Source organism: Barbatula barbatula (assembly GCF_947034865.1).
Source record: "Barbatula barbatula genome assembly, chromosome: 11".
In the NCBI taxonomy this organism is placed as follows: Eukaryota; Metazoa; Chordata; class Actinopteri; order Cypriniformes; family Nemacheilidae; genus Barbatula; species Barbatula barbatula.
The window spans coordinates 21,114,113-21,120,311 of NC_136774.1; positions in this window are offsets into that span (position 1 = coordinate 21,114,113).

Below are 6,199 nucleotides of genomic sequence, written 5' to 3' on the forward strand. Positions count from 1 at the left end.
CCGTAAACATGACACCTTTCAATACATTTTAATATGAATTTTCAACAAAGTAAACTCCTTTCTAATGCATTTCCGACTTATTCACAACCCGAACTTGGCAAAATTTGAATTTCAATTCAATATCATTTAATGCTAAACTTATATCCATTACATTAAATACAGTTACTTCATGCACTTGCATTAATCAAAAATAAACTCTTTACTGTAATTTAATTACAGTAATTACTTCTATAACATCCAACAACGAATGCAATGCAACTTATGATGCACAAGTCTAAAACAAAATCTCATTCGATTGAACCTTGGTGGTCATTTAAAAATCTTGCCAACAAATCCAAATGTAGCCTACTGCTTTATATTGTTTCAAAGCCTGGCGGCCTTATCCGCTGATCCCAGACCTGTGTATGCACGTGTTTGATGAACTAAAGCTCTGAAGTCGGTACACACGGGCCATCTGTGCGGCCAATAAAGACGCTGTTTGTGGAGCACGCTGTCAGATTTAGCACCCTGCCGATGGCTTTCCATCTTCCAAATGACCGTCGTTAAAAACTCCCCACTCATACAGAACCATATCAATAATTCAGACCCGGACCCTAGAACCATCAACCTTCATTTGTGGTCCACGCAGCAGTCTCATGCCATCACAGCGTCCAGCAGAAAAGGGTCTTGGTGATCACAGACTTAATTATCTTATGTTGATGATAACGTTACCTATGATCCGAGAAGGGTGATAAAGGTCACACGTCATGGTGAGAGCGCACGACTGAAAGAAAGACCTTTGCCACAGAAGTCCATTAAGAAAGACCCTTGGTTATCATCCCCTGGGCCATCCATCCTTCATTTTAATGGTTTGAGAGTTTGAGTTTTCAGCTCTGTTCCTGCTCAGAGAGAACAGAACGGATCTGGTGACTTTTCCGCAGGTGTCTGGAGACATCCACACGGCTTGGGTGCTTTGAATCGGCGTATTTCATCCATGCAGAGGCGACATATGGTTGGTGTTTGTGTGGTTAACTTTTCCTTATTAGCATCCTCTCCCTCATGCCTGGAGAGAAATATAAGAATTCATCATTCTGTGGAAAAATCATTTCTTTTGCAAGAACAATAAATGCACTATAGTAATCAATATTTTTGCATGTGTGCCCGTGCGCGTTCATCTATGTTTTTTATTGTGTCATTTTTTTGAGTGCTGTATGAGTTATGCTTCTGTTGTCCTTCCATCTTGCCGAGACACACAATCCGCAGGTTGACATTTTGTACGAACTGGAAATGAATAGGATCCAATTACAGTAAATAAAAGTTGTGCAGAGACACATAATGGATGATATTAGTCTTTCCTGCTGTGAATATATGAATACAGTATATGTTTTTGTCAGCTAGATCGGTGCTTCTCATGCATGGGTACGCACACCCCAGGGAGCTTTTAAAGTTTTCAATTTTGACTTGAAAATAAAAAACACATATTCGTGAAATGAAGCAACTTTATTGGACAAGCAAAATGGCTTTTTTACAGTTTTTAGAGGATGCATATTTTTATCAAGTTTATTTTTCTCACCCCACCTGCCAATGAAATAACATTTTGCCAATGCGGTAAGAAAAATAAACGTACTCTCTAAAAATAAGTGTGGCTCGCTTTAAAGGTACAGTGTGTACGTTTTGGAGGAATGCAATATAATATGCATAACTCTGTATCTTCATAGGTGTATAAAGATCTAACATACCAAAGCGTTATGTTTTACTTGCATAAAATTCCCTATGTTGTTTCTACAGTAGTCCTAAACGCACAAACCGCTTTACAGAGTGCGTTTCATAAATACGTTATCTCCTTCAGTAAAGAAACGAAAACGTGACAACATCTTGATGTCAGCCACCTTTTGAAAAAAGGAGGGGTGGAGTGAGCCTCGGTTGCAATTCGCAACCTCACCACTAGACGCCGCTAAATGTAATACACTGGACCTTTAAGGATGCATAGATGGACAAGAAATCAAAACTAGTTAAAAATTATTTTGCATCATCTCTTCTCTTCAGCAAAGCATCCTAATCCATCTCAACAAATGTCACGTCCAGTCAAACAAAACTTAAAGTAAATGCACTTATAAATCAGAAGCATTTGCTTTTCTATGTTTTTTCAACCACAGTATTGATCGTTTTTTCATTTAAAAGGGTATCACTGTAACAATCTCCATTTCACTAATATTAATGATAATGCTAAATGATATCCAGAAGAGTCTTACTGGTGCGCCTGTGAGGCTACACGAGTCTGAAGGCGACGAGCTGCGCAATTCTTCTTCTACTTAAAAGGCAAACTAGAGTTAAATATATGAAACTCTAGTCATGAGCACAAAATAGCAATTTGGTTGTGATTAAGAGGATTCGCTATTGGCCATCTGGTTGGCAATTATAAGAATGATAATTTGGACTTTACAATGCATTTATATTGCTTTCTATAAAATGTCCGTGGCTTACACAGAATTATGACTTTCATTAGGTCCAAATAACAGTGATGTGGAAACAACAGCATCCCATCAGTAATAAGTCCCCTCGTTACATGCACCTCCTGTCAGTGTTGACAAACAGCAGAAATAAAGCTTTCAAGGTCAAATCAATATTATACGGAATAGCTGAAATAATTGAAACGTTATAATGAAACCATTTATAATATTTTTCAAGTGACGTTTACCTATAAGTCAAAATGTTCAGACACATACCGCATGGCCATTTAATGAAAACATCTACATCACCGTTAATTCCTTGTTTGTTAAGTCTTCACTTTAGCTGTGAATGACAGCCGAATTGTTTTATAGTTCGATTTAGCTTTCTCCTCGACAGCGATTCCTCCCAGAAGAATAAAAAACACGTTTTTTTAACCAAACCCTGAACGGCAGATTAAATAGACATAACGCAGCACAAGGTCAGAATAAACAAACAGACAGACGAATAAACAAACAACAAAACGATGCCTCCATCCATTTCCAGACCCCAACAAAGCGCTGAAGAATATCTCAGCTTGTGCGTGACTTCAGATATTCAAAACTTTTTGCCCACATCACGCAGATGAGATTTTTGTTAATGACCGCGCATAATAGCATGTGTTTTGAGGATGGCATTATGGGTAATCACTTCTGTTTCTTATCTCACGCCTGTTAACGACAGCGTTCGTTAAAACAGCAAAATTGCCTCTGTCAAGTGCTTCTTTCATTGGAAATGAGCTCTTTATCGGAACCTGCAGCCAGAGGAAACATCATACATCAGCTCCTCCGCTTTATCGTATTTTCAATTCTTTCCTCTAATGGAGTTATCTGCAATTTCTCTGCTATCAGCGTGAACAGAGGAACTGAGCCGGTTTGAGGAATGTGGTTTGATTTGCATTGTTTAATAGCTTTTTTTCTCTTCTAACACTTTCAATGATTGGTGAACGTACTTCGCGGACAATGGCCGTCCCATCATTAATCTTCTCGCGCTTGTTATTGTGGGAGTGAATAATCTGCTGGTGAATAATTACATCCGCGTTAATAAGAGTAAATAGGAAGTTCTTTACACATGAAAGATATACTCAAAACTGTTCTCATCAGAATGTGCTCTGAAATGAGAGGTTTGCTCATTAAAATCCAGCGATTCACTCTTGTGTAATAACTGAGACACGGCCAAATCTCGGCTCTTTCTTCTCCGACTCGCGGGTGATGAGAAAAGAGACGCGCGACGTGCTCTCAAGGTCACGCCGCCATTGAGGGTTTTTCCGCTCTAGTGGTCCTCAAACTTCTCAGGCCAAGTAGCACCTTTGATCAAATCATCAGACCCTTCATAAATGATGGTGTTGTAAGACAGACATCGATCTCAGATCAGAGCAGCATCTAAAACACACACAAAGAGTACCATTTAAGAATTACGACATATATACAGTATATATATTTTAGCTGAGCTCCAATAACTAGTACCATGTCATTAAAAAGGGACTGCCTCGAGACAAATTTACCATTGAGAAATCACTCAACGATGTTGATGACGGCAAACAATATAATATCTTTTCTGTGTGCATTCTAATGAGCGCACAGCTTGAAGACATTATTAAACACGGTCCTGATGTGGAATGTGAGCTGAGCATCAGAGCCGTAAAACCATATACTGTAAATGGATCATAAATGAATAACAAAAACATACAACTCTAAGAACCTCTGATCTGGTGTGTGTGCGACCAGTGACGAAAAAAATGAAATGAACAAAAGCCATACATTTCAACAACTATTTTCAATATTATAAGACCAAAAAGCTGAATATAGCTCAGGGTCGTGCAAATAATAAAACCTACAACAAAGACAAAATATGAGAGAAAAACCAAAATGAAAGTATTTATCAAGTAATCTTAATAATATATACGTGTTAGTTTTTACTTAAGTATATTATCAGCTATGCCAGTAAAACAGAGTAAAGTTAAGTAGTTGGATATATATGTTAGTATTGAGACTAAAGCAACAACAATCTGGGTAATGTTATAAAATATACCATTTTTGTTTTCATGAAACTATGGCCCACTGACTATATTGATGCCCTGCATTCGTGGACGAAACCTCTTCCACGACTGAGAAAACCTGAAACTGAGAAACAATTCAACACAAACATTATTAAAACATTAAGAACCTCTTCCATCCAGCTCTGAGGCAACAAGCGACGAAGATTATCTGTGTGTTTGTCAAACAGTCACAAGCACGCATTTTTGCTAATATCTCTGGTGGAAAATGATTTCCACTGCACGGATACGTACTGTGACAAAACGCATCGATACAGACGCACACTCCTCCACAGCGAGGGGAATGCCACACACCGGCCCTCACAAATGTACTGCGGTATTTATATCCTATCATGTCCATTGAAATAGCATCTGTGTAAGTGTAAGGGGGGAGAAGAGCTAACTGCCTGCAGATGACATCAAAACCCACATTTCATCTCCGATGAAAAATATGCAGTGCAGACCTGAAATGCTAATGTCAGGTAATGTGAGCAAAGGTTGACAGTCAGTGATGCTTCTGGTGATTATCATGTGATGTTCAAACACACGCACACACACAAAAAGGACGGACACATGCATATGTGGTTTACAAAGACTCATAGATGTAAGGACTTTTATATTGTACGAATGGTATATTCTAACCCCTTAACCCTTCCTTGAAACCCAGCTATATAACAAAGAACTTTTTTATTGTAAAGAAATGATCACTTAGCATATTTTTGAGCATTTGCAGGAATTGTTTCCATAAACCATATACACATACATAAAGGTGCTTCACGATGCTATACAAGAACCTTTTTTGTCCATAAGGACCGTCTAACACCCGAAAAACCTTTCTGTTTCACAAAAAGTTTTTTAAAGAATATAAGAAGGAAAGAAACAGATGGTTCTTGGAAGAACCTTCGACAGAACGGTTCTTTGTGGAACCAAAAATGATGTCATCGCACCTTTTAAGCACCTTAAACTCACTGAATTCAATTATGTTTTTTAAAATGGCGGTTTTCCACTGCATGGTACCGTCAGGTTTTGTACGACTCGGCTTGGAACAGCTCATTTCACATCCTTTTCCACAGCAGTTTAGTATTGCCTCAAAATGGTTGGGGATTATAAATTTATCGTCATGGTTGCGCTTGCCTCTACTGCAATAGCATCATTATGAACGTGACAAACACACGCACAATACAGGAGTAATGGAGCATATAGATGACAACAAAATATTACTAAAATACCAGATAGTTTGGAAGATCTTACAGCAAAGAGTTGACAACGATCATTGTGTTTGCTCAATCGGCGCACAAGGGTGAGCTAATGTACTGTAGTATTAGGCATTGCGTTCCGTCTCAATCTCAATTTTACTGTCACGAAGCAAGTAACAAAATGCCAATATTACGTATTAAAATGGGTATTCATGTGTTGCGAATCCACTGACGCTGGTAATGATTCTCCCAGTCCAATCAGTGATCTTTGTTTTAACACATCACTTTTTGGTATCGGTACAGAATGCTTCGAACCTCAACCGTGTAGTTCTATGCAGTGGAAAAGCGCCTTAACTGAACCCTTCATTTCTTAACGTAACCCGCTCCCTTGTTCATAGTTTCTATTTAGAAAGCGTTAAGTATGTTTATGAAGCCATTTTCATTCTAGGAGTTTTCTTTTCCAATTATGCGATTTTAAGGGCGGTTTCACACTAACACTTTT